Raw genomic sequence first — 14,680 nt, 5'->3', positions numbered from 1 at the left:
TCCAGTTTCTTGGATTCTGGTAGAAGACATGAAGCTCCTGGATCAGAGATGGAAAAATGTTCATCCCTCACAGCAACAGCAGTAGCCAGAAGTATCAGCATTTTTTACGTGTCCGTTCCTTGAGCTCTAACATATCAACAGTAGGTTGTGTTGTAAGAGAGGGACCGTGAGCTCAGCGAATGTGAACCCTTTATAACGAGTGTGTCTGCCTGTCCTTTGCTCTGGAGAGAGACATTATCTTTATTATACTGGACAGTAAGTATGCATGCCCTTTGCTCTAGAGGCAGACATTATCACTATCTTCAAAGGCTGTTCACTATACAAATATCTTTGAAAATCTAGTCTGGAAGAAAGGGCAGTTAGTGTCTTGCTCATAAGATGTGCAGAAATACTGGAGACCCATGGACAGCTGTCTCCCAGTGGTCATTGATAAACTATTCTATGATATCTCTTCAAGTGCACAGAATGAATGTGTTTGTCTTATACCACTTGCAACTATTTCTAAAAGAATGTCAAAGAACCTAGCGGCCAATACAAATGTATAAAGACAAGGGAATATTCCTCAGTGTAAAGGAACAAGGTTACACTATTACCAGTGAGAATGGGGGCTCTTTGTCCTGTTGAAGATAACAGGCACTCTATTATGGCTGTTTGTAAGGAAAATGCCTGCAGATCGCATCTATCAAGAGGGCACATCTTTGTAGGCATTCATTAAATTAGTTAACACGGCCTATAATTCCCTTCTCTTTCCAAAGGGGGAAAATCTTATGACGGTTCTGAAGTCTTTAACTCTAGAATAACAATTCATATATTCTATTCTGAGAGAGTTTATTCTTCTTGGAATGTTGATAGATATGACAAAGGAAATAGTTCCATGGTAAATGAAGTTAGAGACATGCTAGGTTCAGCAAAGTCAACAAGTATTTTTAATGCAGGACTTCTCAGATCCCTAAGCATGTTAATTATGCATTGTGAATCTCCAGGAGGAATATAGTGTTGCCCAAACAACTTTGACCACAGACGCTTATTTCTCAGGGTACTCAAAGGTTCTACAGAATGCTACCTGGAAATGCCTCAGTAGAGGAATGGCTCTATCTCACTGGTAATGGATGGTGGAAGACAGAGGTGCTTTGAGAAGATGTTGCCTGATTGGTCTGCCCTGCTCTAGACATATTTCCCATAGTAGCAGCACCGGATGCCTTCTTGGATCTTTGGTTACATATTGGTGATTATATCCATTACTGACTGAAACCTAGGGAGGATAAATATGTACCATTTTAAGATCAATGTGAAAAGTTCTAGCACTGAATAAATCCTAAAAAATCACCTATTCCAACCCCTTCATTTCAGATAAAGAGACCAAAGATCCAAAGATACTAAGAGGCTCGTCCTAAGTCACAAAGTTAGTCAATGACAGAACCACGCCTGGACTCCAGGTCTCTTAATCTCAGTTTATGCTCTTTTCACTACTAGCAATAAACGTGATAATAAATGATCATTATCATTGATACTGAGAAAGCTAACCAGGCTTTCTTGTGGATTTTTTCCCAGAGAGGTAAACAACATGAGTAAATTCAGGAAATTAATAAATGAACTGAAAAAAGGCTCAAGAAAATGTATCTTGTGTCAGTATGGGTGGAAGCTTTAAGAAGAGAGCATCCAGGCATACTTGTAGCATCTTCTAAGTAAACAAAGCACAGTCCATGATACTTTTCCAAAGAGAGAGTCATGTTTATGTGAGTAACAAGAGCATCTTCAATTTCACTACCCTGATAAGGTGTCTTGAGCCATGGATCTTCATGCCTCAGAGAGAGAGAGAGAGAAAGAGTAGCTTTTTAGTCAAAGGAAAGAAGCAATTCCTTAGGCCTGAAATTAGGTGCTTTGTCAGGGCTGATGTCACTGAAATTTGAAGCAAGTTGATGTTAAAATGTGATCTGAGATGTTCTAAGGTGCATTCTACATGCATAATATGATACGGTATTGAGAAAAGGCTGAAAATGTTGAGTCCTGGGAAAAAAATGAGTTACCTTCCATAAGAGGTAAATCCTAATGTATTTTGTTTAATAACTAAGGAAGTTCTAAACCCCTTAAGAGTGTTTCATTATCTTTAGAATAATTTACTTCATGGACATAGCCAGTCATTTGTAGATTTAATTAATGAGTTAATACATATAAGGTTCTTAGATCAGTGGCTGTACATGCTTAATAAATAGTAGCAAGCAAATACTATTTAGTAATGCAGTTATAGCAGTGATATTTGGGTACAAAAGTCATTCCTGAGAATGTCAAATTTATTTTTTATTTTAAACTTATACTACATATCTATCATGTGAAAGTTATTCATCATTGGTCCATATAAATAATAACTCTAAGAATGAGGCTCTCTGCCTGGTATATTTCATATTGCCTAAACTCAGAACCACAGACACTTCATGATCTTTCATTAAGTTTGCTTTCAGTCATAAAATGCTTTTCAATTAAAGAGTAAGCTTTGTAATCACCCCAGGAAGGCACATTTAGGATATGAATACATGATTGAGAAAAGTACAAATGAATGCAATTCAAAAACTACTGAAAAACTACATCGTTAACCTTACTGAATATACTTGATGGATTCAATTTAAAAATAAATATTCCTTTTCCATGGCTTGAGTAGTGGTTACGCCTGAGAACTCTGAAATTAGACTCACCTGGGTCCAAATCCTAACTCTTCCACTCATTGGTCATGTGACCTTGACCTAGTAACTTGATTACAAAGTGCCTCAGTTTTCCCCTCAGCAGAAAATAACACTGCCTACTAGTGGATGGTGACAGAGACTAAATGAGACAATACATATAAAGCTAGTACTTAGCACATACCATGTACCTAGTAAGTGCTTATTCATTATTATTATTTCCAAAGAATATCCCACAAGTTAGTGGTACCAACCACTTCCAACTCGTGTGCATGTGTGTGGAGGGAGGTGCATAAATTATACAGGGCTGATTTTAGAAGAATTTGACCCAAAGTTTTCTAGAATCCTATTTTTAAGTCCTCAACGACACCACCCTAACCTCTGGCACAAATTCTTCTGCCTTTTTAGGGCCAAGACCACATTTGACCACATTACCTCTTAGGCAACTTCCTGCTCACACGACTTTTCCTAGGGAAGGTTTCCCTAGAATTTTTATTGACATAGAGTCAAGGATTTCTAAACTGTTACTAAAGGTGGGTTTTATCTTGCAGCTATTAATTCAGAAAGTGGTAATGGTTGCAACAATATTAACAGCTGAAACTTAAAACAACCATGTTTCCTGTTAGCTCAGGATCTTTCCCACAAAGCTCAGAAAAGGTCTGGGGAGCAGATGTGCACAGAGGGGTAGAGAAGGCTGAGTAAAATCCTGCTGGTGGTTTTGGTTTAGAATTTAGGTTTTACTTTCACTATTACTGGGCAGGATCAACTGACATCACAAAACAAAACAAGCATAGCAGGTTGGTCTTAAAGAATAAGCCCAGCATTGAAAAATCAAGGTTTAAGCAGATACATGTTCATAATACATAATTTTAGTATAAACTATGAGCCAAAGGGTTCAGGTTTTAGAGCCTGAAATTTAATACAAATTATACTGAAAGTCAGAACCAGTACAAGAAATTGAAACATTTTTAAACTTGTTCTTTCAAAATTTAATGCCAGGCTCTCTGCTAGGTGTTGATGTAGAGATGAATATACAGTAGAGAAGCAAAACGTTAAAGACATAAATGGCAGGACACCAGTAAGTGCTGAAATAGAGGTTCAAAAATAAGTGCTGTGGGAGCACAAGGAAGAGAGAATTACACTTGGCTGGAGCCTGCAGAGCGCCACAGAGAAGGCAGCTTTTGAAATATGCATTTAAGGAATGATATAGTCCAGCCTGCTTTTTCCTGTAGCTAACAAGACAATGTAACATAATCACCATTTCTATACAATCCACCAGAGCGATTGCAGATATTCTAAGCCTCACTAGAACCTTAAAAAGAAGGTATTGCTATTCTAAGAGACAGATGAGGAAACTGGGTGGGGTTCAAAGATTAAGAAGCTCAGGGTCACATAGCTGGTTAGTGGTGGACATAGGATTTGAGCCCAGATCTACATCATTCCAAATGTCTTATCATGGTCGTGCATTGCTCAGAAAGGTCTACTTCTGCTCCCTATTTGTCAACCAGTACAGAGTTAACTTCTGTGTGGAGTCTGAGTATGGAAACTCACTCTGGAAGCCCATTTGGAATGTCAAATTTTGGCCTAAAGGATTGGTTATTAAGTGAAAGATCAAGATGGTGGCTCTGGGCCACAGTTCCCTCTCCTTTCTCTGAACTTCAAACACATTTAGTTAAAAATGGTTTATTTTGATTCATATGCATGCCAGATTCCCTCTCTCATGCTCTGTGGACACCTTGAAGTCAGGGAATAAGGCTGACACTTCTTTGAGACCCTCAGGGTCCAGCCTTCACCAAAGTTGGCTGATTGACTGTTGATTCATCTAGTGTTTTACAGAGGGCTTGATAAGTGTGTGTGTTGATTTCCGTTAGGTTGACTGAAGTGAGGTGACTAGACTTACAGCTTACATTCTGTAAAATAAGAAAAGAAGGGCTTCCCTGGTGGCGCAGTGGTTGAGAGTCCACCTGCCGATGCAGGGGACGCGGGTTCGTGCCCCGGTCCGGGAAGATCCCACATGCTGCAGAGCGCCTGGGCCCGTAAGCCATGGCCACTGAGCCTGCACGTCCAGAGCCTGTGCTCCGCAACGGGAGGCCACAACAGTGAGAGGCCCGCATACTGCAAAAAAAAAAAAAAAAAAAAAAAAAAAAGGAGACCTAAACAGTATAACATAGTGGCTTTCAGACTAGCGCCTCTCAGACTTTAGTGTGCATGGGACCAACCTGACTACACGTAGAACTGTCCAGTTCACCCTACTAGAAAGCAGGCACAGAGTAGACAAAAGTATCACAACTAAGCAACTGTCGGGGATGGGGTGGGGGAACTCAACTTGCAGGGATTCAAATCCATCTCCAAACCTCCTTGCTGTTTCTGGTCCTTTTGTTCTCAGGGCAATGAACTGTAGTAAATATAACAGCTACCATTTACTGAGTACTAATAAAGTGCTTGGCCCTGTTCTTGGTGATTTAAGCATGCTATTTAATTCTCACAGCACCCTATAGTACTATACTTATATTGTTGATGGAAAAAAAAAATGTAGCAGTAACTTCCTTACATTTACACAGGAAGAGTAGGGATTTCCTCCTGGTTCACCTGTGTCCAAAGTCTAGAATTGTGGTTCCTTGACACTGGGTAGATGGGAGCATTTCAGGGATGACTAAGCTTGAGTTTAGGGTGCCAGTGGCACAAGGAGGATAGAGGTGCACTCAGAAAGCCCTTGGAGAATAAAGCCCTCCAGAGGACATTTGTGCCCTTAGTACTCACCTCACTGAGCATTTAAATCCTGGCAAGGCATTGAAGAGCTGGAACTACCTCAGCTAGTACCGGTGGCCTGCAAGGTACTCAGTACTTTTTAGCAAATTGCTAGTCAGCCTCTGTCTTTTCCCCAGGAAACTTCCAGGAATTTTTCTGCCTGCTATCTAGGAGGATGGCCCCACTCTAGAATTTTGTGTTGATCTAGGTTAATTAAGGCTAGTATTCGGGTCATCTCCTAAGGCCTAAGAGGGTTTCGGGTTGTCTTCTGGGATTGACACCCAACAACAGTACTGGAATTGGAAAAAATGTAGGAGTTTACCAGAGGAACATGGGAAAATCAGTAAAAAGCCTAAAAGAACAACTTTTGGACACATTTTAATTTTGGCTTGGGGTAAAAGGAGGTGCCTGCTTTCTTAAGAACCAACCAAGCAACTGTGTAAGAACCAATCAACTAGTGAAAGAGGACTAGTTGTCTATGAATTCCTCTGTTGGCATACACCTGTATTTTCCTGAATGCCAGGACAAAGCAATAGTTTAATTTTTGGTGCTCTTAGAAAAGCTCGTATTGGTAAGGCCTCCCAGAAGACCCTATATTACTTAGTAATCTTTTCTGGACATTTTTCCACTGGGCAGATTTTCCATACAGATAACTGTCAGCTTTCAAGAAGGCAGAGTTCGCTTTTCATCCTGAAATTGGGTAGGGAAAGGTGGAGAAAAAAAATGTTCAGGCCAATTTAAAAGAAAAAACAAAAAGGGAAAACCCCTCCCCCATACTCTTTAAACAACAGGTGCTTTTGACGTGCCTGGTCAACTCCTTCGTGCACAGCACGAAACTGTAGGCGGAGCGTTCAATTTCAGCGTCCCTGGAACCTGCGGCCGAGAGATCCAGGCGCCCTGTTGTTAAGGTCCGGGAACTTGGGGGTTCCTGCTGGACAGCAAGCTCAAGTGTCAAGCGACCGGCTCATGGGCTATATGGTCCAGAAAAACTGGTTTTTGCCTTTGTCTCCTTCGATGCGTCCCACCACCCATTCCCCCCGTTCGGTTCTTCTGTGCTGGGAGGATGATAATGAGGAGGGATTATCTCTATCCTGACCCCGGTCCTTCCGAGGAGTTCCCAGAAGGGCTATTTTTAGGGGTAACTGCTCCCCTCTAACTTACCCAGGGGAAGAGCTGCGGTTGTAGAGTGAGCGCCGAGCGCAGGGAAGCCTCGGGTTTTCCGCGCATTGTTACGGATGGGGGAAGGTATTAGCCCCAGCCGATTCCCCCGGCACTGGCCGCCAGGTGGGCGTCTTAGAGGCCGCAGTGGCCCCGCCGGGAAGCGGCGGGAGATTTTCTTCCGTGTTCTGAAGGAAGTCCCCTTGGCGGCCGGCCCGGGCTCGGGGTGGTCTCCGCGGAGGAGGAAGTTCCCGGGCCCGGTGGCCTGCGTCACAGCTGGCTGGGACGGTGGAGCCGACCGGTGGGCGGCGCGGCAATCCCGGGGCCGGGCGCTGGGCGGCGCTGGCTGCCGCTGGCCCGGCTGCTTGCAGGGCGGCGCTGGAGGCGGCTCCATCCGCGGCCGGGGAGGCGGAGGGGCGGAGGGCTGCGAGGCTGGGGCGTTAGCTGCGTCCCGGCTCGGAGCCCGCGAAGAGGACTAGGAGGAAGGCGCCGCCGTGGTAGTAGCCGCAGTGCTCTGAGCGCGACGAGCCATGAGCAGCGGCCCCGCGAGCCACCCCGCTGTCGCTGGCCGCCGCTGAGCCCGGCCGGGGGACGGCTTGCCGCTCCCCGGCACCCTCTCGCCCAGAGGTAAGGGCGGGGACCGCCGAGGGATGGGATGGAGAGGGACGGCCCACCGAGGACGGGCGGCTCAGTCCGCTAGGTGCGCTGGGGCCACGACTGGCCCCGCCTCGCTCGCGTCCCTGCCTTTCCCCGGCTCTCGGGAGGGCAGACTGTAGTCTCCTGCCCAGCGTGTGGTCCCCGGAGCCATACGCTGCTGGGGCTCGGGGACCCGCCAATCCCTTCCCCACCCTTGTCCACGCCAGCCCCAGCGTCGGGCGAGAGACCCCAGCCTGGCGCCAAGCGCAGCGCGGCAGGTTCTGCGGACTTGGGGGGATGGGGCTGGGGGACCAGGAGAAAACGGGGCCACGCTGGGAGCGATCGTCGTTCTACCTTAAAACACCCTGAGACCCCCAGGGCCTGCGCCGTCTGGTCTGCTCTTCCCTTGCCGCCCCAGAACCCCTGAAGTTAGCACTTTTGGTGAGAGAGAGGAATTAGAAGGTCTCCGAAGGGAACGAGAGCGCGATGTCTGCTCCCCAGCAGGACCCTAGTGGAGAGAGGGTTTCGCCGGATGGCGCGGGCCCCAGAAGCCAGGTGTCTAGGCCGGCGGTCGAGGCCAGGACCGCTGCCTTCGACCCAAACCCAGGCTCGCCGGTCTTTCCTTTTCCAGGTGGTTCTCAGCGACGAGATGGTGAGGGATGGAGTTAGCAACTCAGCAACCTTAGGATGTGCTCTGTAGACCGTAATTCCTTCTTCTCTCCCTTCGCCAGTTCTTCCCTCCCCCACCCACGCCTGCCGGGGTCCATCAGATTCCAGTCCCTTCAAACCCTCGCTCTGTACCTAGCTTTGAATGCCACGGACACCTAGCCCACATCCCAGGACGGATGTTTCAGAGGGTTAGGGCCAAACTACACTTTCGAATTCTTTTAGGATTTTAAACTCCCAGCAAACCAGTTAGGAAACACTTTCAAGTCCTCATCCACCTTAAAGTAAAAAGTAAGAACCGATCAACCTGTGTGGGAGTGCCGGTGTTGGGCAGAGGAAGGCTTGAATGACTATTTCTTGCAGCCTTATGGGGGAGGAATAGGTAAAGGAAATGGCAGCCCTATTTTAGTCACACGTTTCTTACAAGCCATCGATAGTGTAAGAAATGTAGCCTTAACCAACGGTCACATTTCCGGACAGGTATGTAGTGGTTTCCTAAGGCATACCTGAGGTTTCTTCATGGACAAGTCATTAAAATGCCATCCAGATGAGAGATGAGGACAAGTGGTCTTAACCCTCTCGCCACAATACTGCAGAATCGTCAGAGCCAATCAGCTTTATGTGTTTTTACATTCTCTCTATTTTTAAATGATTTATGTAAGCCCCAAAGGTAAGCCAGACTTCACAAAATTTGCTCAGATTCATAAACCATGTGTTGGGTGTGTGGACACAGATAACAGATTAGATGTATACAACTCTTATCTGTGCTATTTGCATTTCTTGTGACTTGCTTAAATAGGGAAGACCGTGGATGTGACCCTGATTTGCTTTACTTTCGAGTGATTATATACTCTTTAGGTCAGTGTGTTTGTTTGCTTTTGAGGGAGAAGTGGGGAGCAGCTTTCCTAGGATGGATGTTTTTCATGGTTCACATAATAGATTGACCACAGATAAGGCCCACTAACCCAACAACCATATCAGAGATAGCAACCATGTTTAACAACTTTCTTATTAATAAAATTATCAAAGCCTTTGTTAATGGTACTAATGTCTTATTTCTCAGATTGACTAGGCACTTACCTAAGGAAGTGTGTTTTTAGAAGGGAATGCTTTTAGTGAAAGTAAAAAGTATGAGGAACTGTAAGAGAAAAGAATGAACAGTTTTCCACTTATAGGAAGTTTATCTTTTAAAAAAATACAAAGTTAGCAATATTTTTAACTTCCAAGTTACCTAATTTTTACCAAATTTTTAATGATTCTTAATAGTCTGTAGTATTTTTAAGTTGTAGTCACCAGTGACTTTATAATAAAGCCCAAGTTTAAAAAGAAATAGAGTGGAAACACACACTTATTTTGCCAAGTGTTGTGTTAATAATTTAATATGGAGCATCACTATAATACGGTCTAGTTGCTGTAGGTGTCTGACACATTATCTCAGAATCTGACAACAAACCCTTAAGGTAGATGGCCATTCACATTTCACAGAAGAAAGAGGCTCAGAGTTTGTGACTTACCCAAGACTCTACAGCTAAGTTAATGCCTGAACGAAGCCTAACCTCTAGTATATTTTTAAAAATTTTTATTGGGGTATAATTGATTTACAATGTTGTGTTAGTTTCAGGTGTACAGCAAAGTGAATCTGTTATACGAATATATATATCCAAAGCCTCTAGTCTTTTTTTTTTTTTTTTTTTTTTTAATTGTTTTCGTTTTTTTTTTTTTTTTTTTTTTTTTTCTTTTTGCGGTATGCGGGCCTCTCACTGTTGTGGCCTCTCCCGTTGCGGAGCACAGGCTCCGGACGCACAGGCTCAGCGGCCATGGCTCACGGGCTTAGTTGCTCCGCGGCATGTGGGATCTTCCCGGACCAGGGCACGAACCCGTGTCTCCTGCATCGGCAGGCGGATTCTCAACCACTGCGCCACCAGGGAAGCCCTCAAAGCCTCTAGTCTTAATGATATACTTTTGTATCCAAAGCTGCCTTGTTTTCTTTTTCCTGCATAAATTTTTGTTAACTTACCATGATGACTGTATGAGGAAATGGAGATCAAGGAAGTTTAAGTCACCTGTCCAGGGTTTTCCATGTAACTTGTATACAGCAGAATTTGAATTTGGAATCAGGGCCATATGTTTCCCAAATCCCTGTTCTTGCCACTGATCTCTATTAAATGACTGATTTAGAGCTTAACCTAATGAACATGTCACTCCTGCTCATCAGCTTTTCTCATCCACATGATAGTGATGGCCTCATGGGCTGCAACACACTCCCAAAGATTTTATATTCAGTCCCTGGAGTGCTGGCTATATCTCTAGCCCCAGAACACTCATGAAAACATATTGCAACCAATATGTGAGGTGACATCACTATGCACCTTGAATTCACTTAATTTCTCTTAAAATATAAATCCTTCTAGACTGGCATGGGGTAAAGGGCATGGCCTCAATATAGGAAAAACTGATACAAATTCTGGCTCTATTGCACAATACAAGTGCCAATTAACTCACATTATTGAGCTTCTCTGAGCCCCAGATTCATTGTGTGTAATGGGGTTATTAATAAAGCCTACCTAGCTGGATCACTGTGTAGATTAAATGTAACAATGCATATGAAGGACAGCTCCTGTCCACCTAGTAGATGCTTAATAAATGGTAGGGGTTACTGTATCCTAGCATGGATCAAAATTTCTGCTTTATTTTACATTTGTGTATGTTACGTGCATATAGCGATTAGTCGATGTTGTCAGTGATTCACTCTTTTGTATAAAGACCTTATCTGGTTTTTAGCATCTTTAACTTTTGTATCATATCCTTTTTTTGTAGTCTTATAAACATTTACTCACCTTATGTAGTTTTTCCTTTGCTCACTCTGCACATTTTTTAGAACATTACTAGCCATATTTCAATGGGATGGAATTTGTATTTTTTGGCAAATGCACTATCCTGTTTTCTGCCTCTCCTGTGTGGCCTTGAACATCTAGAACATTAATATACTCCCATTTGCTCCCAGCGCTGGCACAGAAGGGCAAGAGGGTAATCTCAGAGTTTTTCTTAAAGTAGATAGTTTGGCAGGTATATTGAAAATTTCCTAAACGTATTAGAAGATAGAGAATAACTGAACTCATTTCCAATATCAGGCATGAAACAAAAAAATAACCTGGGCTGTTTACTTAGAACTGTAACACACAGTCACAAGTTCTGGGAGTGAATTTAGGATCATTTTCTAGTGTTGGATGGGTGTCCTTTTAAAATATTCTGTAGTCTGTGAGTGGCAGTTGGTAGAGACATGGTAATATTTAGAAAATGAATAGAGTTAAGAAAAGAGGAAATTGGCAAAATTCAAAAAACAATTTTAAGGAAAATGTTGTAAAGCTTAGAGAAACAACTGAAAGTGTTCCAGATGACTGAAGTATTTGGGGTCAAAGGCATCCAGGAGAACTATATGTTCTTTAAAGAACCCTTCTAAGAACTCAGAAGAACCCAAGCTCTGCCCATGCTGGAGAGGGGTAGGTCGGAAGAGCAAGGACGAAAATTAGTTTGGCTAAACCCAAACACTGCCGGAGGGCTGGAAGCACAAGAGAGAATAAGGAAGCGCTTAGGGAAGCATTTCTCAATCTTTAGTTCATTACTACCCTCCCTCCAGAGTTTTTTTTTTTAGATACATTGTAATGTCACAGATGCACTGGTATACCCATTTATGTACTGTGGCCTGTTGGCAGGCTACAAACCTGAAGATTCTTTTACCCTGCCCCACAGACCCAATATTTGACAGGGACAGGATTGCCCCCTTCCTGAGAACACATGGTAGAGCATGATTCTAGATTATGTTTGAAAACCATAAAAGAGCCATATGGAACTAAAAGACATGAAGAACAGTATATACATATACATTTTTTTCCCTTATAAAGAAGTATACTTTATTGGCTCTCAAGCTGAAATATGATTGTAAAAATATGTCTTCCAATTGTCCTAGTTTCATCTTGGCAAAATTATTAAATTCATTAAGTTATCTTTCAAAGCCACCTCTACCTGTGTTGTTTTGTTTCTGCGTGGGAAGCCCTCCCCAAACTTTAAATACTCAACATCTTTTATTTACTTACTTCTATTATGCTGGGAAGGCTCTGATACTAAACATTCATTCTTGTGACTGGTCAATTACACATGAGTATAAATTAGTTTGTATTTATTAGAGCATTTGCATTTTACAGTAGTTATTTATTATTATGAAACACTGTGTTCTCTATCTAAGAGATTTTAACTCATAGCAAGTAGATATTTGGGGGTAGGGGTGGGGCTTCTGAAGTCACTTAGCTTTTCACGTTTGGTTCCTTGCTTCGGTTCCCTGGGGAGTATGAGCCTGGGCTTTTGATGTGGAACCTCAGAACTGTTAGGGTTAGAGAAGCTTGGCTTCTTTCAACATTTGGAGGCTCTCAGCCTTTGCATGCTCCTTCCCCGACAACAGCTCATCCTCTTCTTCAGCTTTTATTTTAACCATATTGTTCTTTTCCCTCTCCTTTCCCCTCAAACCTCCAGAAACATCCTTGTTTTTCAACATCTTTTCTCTTTGTTTGATTTTTGGAGCTGCACTGAAAGTCCCATGAGGGCAGAGGCCCTATAGGCCATTTCTGTCTTGCTCACTTCTTTATCCATAGCACCTGTACAGTGCCTGGGACAGAGCTGCTTAAGAAACAGTTGTGGAATAAATATTTAACAGTACATTTTACAGTAAAGTTTCTAACATCTTAGAGTGTATCCATTTCCCTTTCTATTATTTTAAATTCTAGAAATGAAATTTGAGAGTGTAATTAGAAGTTATTCTTCTCAGTAGGGTCATGAAATATGTATACAGAAATATTTATATATGTAATTGGAAATTTGGAGTACTATATAAAATATGAAGTCAGAACATCAAAACCAACCCTAGATAGAAGTCACTAAATAAGCTAAATAGATGAAAGCTTGTGGGTCCTGTGTTCTCCCTGTATATATGAAGAACTTGTCAAATCAATAAAAATTACTAACTACTCTTCCTCAAATACCGTAGAGATTTATGAAAATTAGAAACAGGTTCAAATATCTTTTTTTTTAATGGGAAAGATATAACCTATAAATCCAACTCCTGGAAAAATACAATAGGGGATTTTTTAGCTAATAACACCTTGATTTTTTAAAATAACTATGAGGATAGCTTCACTAGGAAAAAACAGCAGGCTAATTTGTATTATCGCCCTTGAAATTAGCAAGGTCCAGGATAATGTTCTGAAAGTCAGCAAAGTTAGGAAATACTGTACAGCCTACAAAAAACCTTTCTAGTTAATGCACAGCTGTGTGGATCCCTGTAACCAGAAAATGGCTAAAGTTGAGGAGCTAGCAGCTGGAGGTGTGTCTAGGGTTTGGATCTGTGTTGAGTGTTTAAACATTTTATCTAAGGATCTGGATAACATAACGTGTTATATTTCTGTGAGTGGCTCCAGAGTGGATAGAGAAGTACAGTGTTGAAGGAAAGACTGGAAATGAGCTTGGCAAAATAAAATAAAATAAAAATGAAAGGAAACAGTCAAAACTGAGCAGTGAAGTTCATTTAAGGAAAGTATAGAATTGTAACCTGAAGAAAACTAAATAAAACAACCATACAAATATACTAGATTTTTGTTTGTTTTGTTATGTTCATTTTTGTATCACCAGTATTTAGAACAGTATATGTTAGCAAAGGATCAGTAAATATTTGTTGAATGACTACATGAATGCAATGCAAGATGGAGAAAGACTAGCTACATGCCATTAGGGTGAAAGTAAAATTAATCCTAAGGAGATGGTGATGGATAACTAGAAGACTGAATAGATTGTTAGAAAACACTTTTTGGACAAATCATTTATGAGTATGTGTTAAAGTTTTACTTTAGTCTTACATATAAGAGAAAAGATTTCTGATAGGTCAGTTTTAAAATTCATCCTGACTAGGGACATTTTATAAGCATATGGCTGGTTAGATATCATTGTTAGGTTAGATTTAAAAAATGTGAGTTCAAGGTCATTAGACTCTTGCCTAACAGTTGACAGTTAACTGATTACCTCTTTAGCTGGTTTCCAAGGACAAGTCTTATCCCCATTCAAGATCATGCAGGAGGCTAGCCAGTGCAATAAGGATGAAAAAAACTAAAGACATAAAGATTGGAAAGGAAGAAGTAAAAGTATCTCTCCTTACAGACTTTGTGTTTGAAATCAGGATTCCATATCCCAAGGAATCTACAAAGCAACAAATAAAGATAAATGCCACACTAATCTCTAACTGACATGTGGGTATTTAAAATTTACAAACAAAATCTTTGAAGTAAATCTGTTGACGGTGACTGTTGCAGTCAGCCCTTGTACCTGTACCTTGTACTTGAAGATGATTTTACTTATCCTGAAAGGGTATCTAATAACATAATCACCTCATGAACATTTTATCTAACTTTTTTTTTACTTGACAGCTTTCCCCTAATGTACTTCAATAAGCAGAACAGCCTACTGTTGACCTAATTAAGGAGTTTAAGGAGCAAATCAATTAAAATGAATTATTTCCAGCATCTCTTTTACTTATGAGTGCCACATCCTGGATTATAGGAGAGGGAGCACACCTTTGGTGCTACCTAGAGGCTGTCTAGAGTGTCTCAAACATGTTTTGAATATAAAACTGCTCCTTTTTCTATTGCTCCAAATTTGAAACAATCTCAAAGCAACATTTTAAAATGTTGCCAGATAAGAATGTAGATGCCCAATGATAAAAGAAGGTCATGTTGATGGCTCGCTTATTAACTACA

General features: G+C 41.8%; 1 protein-coding gene and 1 long non-coding RNA gene across 3 annotated transcripts in view; one reads left to right on the top strand and one right to left on the bottom strand.

The window, feature by feature from the left end:
• Positions 1-4,845: 4,845 nt before the first annotated feature.
• LOC136794908 (uncharacterized) lies at positions 4,846-6,873 on the bottom strand. 2 transcript variants are annotated; one of them, XR_010842373.1, is made up of 3 exons: positions 6,585-6,873; positions 6,230-6,354; positions 4,846-6,113 (listed from the first exon to the last, which is right to left on the bottom strand). It is a non-coding gene; the product is annotated as an uncharacterized lncRNA (long non-coding RNA). The 2 variants fall into 2 exon arrangements; XR_010842375.1 differs by having other exon boundaries at positions 5,441-6,113; positions 6,230-6,351; positions 6,585-6,864.
• Positions 6,874-6,970: 97 nt separating this feature from the next.
• LRRC8C (leucine rich repeat containing 8 VRAC subunit C) overlaps positions 6,971-14,680 on the top strand; it is a 92,471-nt gene continuing 84,761 nt past the window's right edge. Inside the window, exon 1 of the mRNA XM_059040489.2 lies at positions 6,971-7,208. The gene's annotated coding sequence lies outside the window, so the exon portion shown is untranslated. The remainder of the gene's footprint in view (positions 7,209-14,680) is intronic.

The sequence above is a fragment of the Kogia breviceps genome, chromosome 1, assembly GCF_026419965.1.
Source record: "Kogia breviceps isolate mKogBre1 chromosome 1, mKogBre1 haplotype 1, whole genome shotgun sequence".
Lineage (NCBI taxonomy): Eukaryota > Metazoa > Chordata > Mammalia > Artiodactyla > Physeteridae > Kogia > Kogia breviceps.
The sequence above is the reverse complement of the archived record's forward strand: the minus strand, read 5'-3'. Positions and strand labels throughout refer to the sequence as shown.